The following is a 3,274-nucleotide window of genomic DNA, read 5'->3' on the forward strand; positions in this document are numbered from 1 at the left end:
GGTTCCCCAAAGGTTGGAGACCTCTGATATAGTGTCACTTGAGTGACGGATCTGAGTCTGCTGGGACTTCTAACATCACATCCAAGATGGAGGCACCCAGCAGCAGTCTAAGTGGTTTTTGATGTCTATACAAGGGAGGCTTTTACGGCTAAGCAACATAAATAAATTATGTTGAAATGCACATATACTTTTATGTGAAGATTTTTGTTGATGAGTGTCTTTTAATGTTTACTGCACAAAGGCACTAATATCTGGTTACATTAAATACAATCATCATTCCTGTACCTATGTAACATTGTACAAAAAGCAAGGTGTATTTAACTTAACAGACTTTAACTTTTCAACTAGCACTGAACGTGTTCATAAACTAGGGTGCATTAACAATTAAATAAACACTAGCTAAGTGTAAGCCCGGAACTCTTACCTCAGCGATATACTGTAAACCTATCATTACTACAGAAAATAAAAAATCACAGAAGTACTGGCAGCAAAGTGATTACATGAGGCCAAGTCCAAATAAAGCTTTCAAGGGTGACTTGTAAACCCAGCAGAGTGCTATTATATACTGTCCAAATTGAACTGCAAAGTCTGTAATGAATTTGGATACCTACCTATTAAAAATGTAATCATTTTACTATTTTGGATGGAAAGGCCAATCACTCTAACAGTTTATTATTTAATTGAATGTAACTGCCTTTAACACTGTGTCCAACCAACCCATATAAAGCTGTGCGAAATGAGCAAGTGACCTCGAAATATTCCGATTTCAAATAGATGTTATGCTACAAAGACTGATACTCTGGACTTAGGAAACACTGAAAGTTATTAAGAGCGAAGGAGTTTTCTTACTATGTCATGTTAAATTTAACCAGATGACAAAGTAACCACACTGTTATTGTTGGAGAGCTTTCCAGTTCCAGTGCAGAACCACAATCAACGTACATGGAGAAATTGGTTTGCACATGCCAAGCTTAATCCCTTAAGGCAACACTGTGGCTATGAATATTCTTATAAAATGTTCAAAAGGTAAAACTTTATATCAAGAATCTTTACAAGTTGCCAAAATTATATAGCCTGTGCCACGTTTCTTTGCACCCATACTAACTACACTGCAGGGTATTTAAAAGGCAAAGGGAAACTACATTAGACATCTGAAGACAGAAGGATATAGACATCTGAAGATAAAGAGACTCCTAAGCCATATAGGATCTTATGTCTAAGATTTAATACTGCTGTTGATGGAAGAGAATTATAAAATAACAACTTGCACAAGCCTGAAATGTATCATTATACAGAACAGCTTTATTTATGTTGTTTCCAAGGAAATTACAGAATTAATAAATAGTTTGGAAGACAAAAACCCTTAAACGCAGAACTCTGGGAATATCTATAATTAACGCTTGTAGGTGTTCTTCACCTATGGGAAATTTTGGGTATTGTAGTTTTTTGCGGTTTCACGGGCAAACGCAATTTAAGTCTTGACATGTTTGGTATCAATTTACCCGACGTGGCCCCATCTTTTATATTTTACCAAAAAAATTGGGTAACATTCTGTTTCTGTGCACTAAACTTAATTTTAGTGTATTTTATCCTAAAAATATTGGTTTGATGAACATTTGCGCAAATACCGTGCGACATAAAAAAATTGCAACTACCATTTTTTCATTCTACAGAGCCCCTGCTTTCAGAAAATATATAATTGTTTGGAGATTTGAAGTGCTTTTCTAGCCAAAAATTCATATTTTATCATATGTGTGTGCAAATATTAAGAAATTGCTGCGGACAGCAAGTGGTAAGTCAAGTTATTTCTTTAATCAAACCTGAGTAAAAGCTATACAGCAATGTGGGGTGCTGTCACTTACTATGACCAAAAAACAGGTTTTGTCACACAATACCTCCCATGTCAGCTGCAACTACCTTCCACTCCTCTCCCTAATGTAATATGGCCGTGAATTATCTAAAGTCCTGAGCTGCACTTGTCAATTACGAGTCAAACAGCACAATATAATGCCAGTTTTGGATTCTTAGAATCCCAAAAAACAGGTTCTCTGGCAATAATCACACAATCCACACCCTCAATATACTCACTGATACTTCCAGGCAATGTGAAATTAAGGGGCAAGTGTCTGCCTGTAGCTATGATTTATTTGTAAAATATGCGGTCTGGGGATGTTTAGAGTTATTAGACAGGATCAGGCGAGCCATGCATGCACTGGTGCTAGCCCCGACGTTTACCCGTAGGGCCTTACAGTCCCTGTTGGGTATGCTAAATTTTGCTATGCGAATCATCCCTCAGGGCAGGGCTTTCATTTCCACGTTACTGGCATTACTACCGACCGCCACTGACTGGGATTCGGTCATTTTTATCGATAGGGCGGCTCGAGCCGATCTGTGGATGTGGGACGAGTTCCTGCGTGATTGGAACGGGATTTCCATGTTCATTCCCCAGGCATCTCGCTCATCGCCACAGATAGTCACGGACGCAGCGGCATCCGCTGGGTTTGCGGCTATTTTTGGCCCACATTGGTTCTCTGGCCACTGGCCGGCAGAAGTACAGAGGATAGAGGCCTTTTCACAGACATCATCCCTGTTTGAGATATACCCCTTGGTAGCGGCAGCCAGGGCATGGGGCCCGCGTTGGGCAGGGCATACAGTCATTTTCCATACGGACAACCAAGCCACAGCGGACATAGTCAACAAAGGTAGATCCAAGTGCCTGGCCATCATGTCTTTCTTACGCAGACTTACGTGGCTGTCACTGCAGTACAATTTTAACATCACATGTCAGTATATTCCGGGGGTTTGCAATGTGGCAGCGGACGCACTTTCAAGGTTTAAGCTAGATGTTTTCTTTTCACAGTGCCCGGAAGCAGACAAAGTGCCCACACCAGTTCCAGAGTTTCAGCTCCTGGTACTGGACTAGACAGACATCGGATAGTGCAGTATGTAAAGCGCTGGGTAAATTGTCTGTGCTATATAAATACCAATAATAAATAAAGCTTGGCAGGTTTAAAAAAAAAAGGGGGGGGGCACATTTTGGTGGTCTTTCAAGCATAACCAGTGACGTATTAGAGAAATGAATATGTTCTCAGAAGATTGCATTACTGGAATACCTTTTTTTATCGATGGCATAATTTTACATTTCAGTGTTACAAACACACTTATGTATTCTGTACAATCTATCTGGACAGTTAAATACTGTATAATTTCCAGAGGGGCCCCAGATTTTTTTTTTTTTGAGAGACCGAGAAAAGAAAGAAAAAGAAAGAAAGGG

General features: G+C 39.7%; 1 protein-coding gene across 2 annotated transcripts in view; it reads right to left on the reverse strand.

Moving 5' to 3' along the window:
• Positions 1-3,274, reverse strand: part of PRPF18 (pre-mRNA processing factor 18) — a 38,408-nt gene that overhangs the window by 27,913 nt on the left and 7,221 nt on the right. The window lies entirely within an intron of this gene.

Source organism: Nanorana parkeri, unplaced genomic scaffold (genome assembly GCF_000935625.1).
Source record: "Nanorana parkeri isolate BGI_ZX_2015 unplaced genomic scaffold, ASM93562v1 scaffold128, whole genome shotgun sequence".
NCBI classification, from domain to species: Eukaryota; Metazoa; Chordata; class Amphibia; order Anura; family Dicroglossidae; genus Nanorana; species Nanorana parkeri.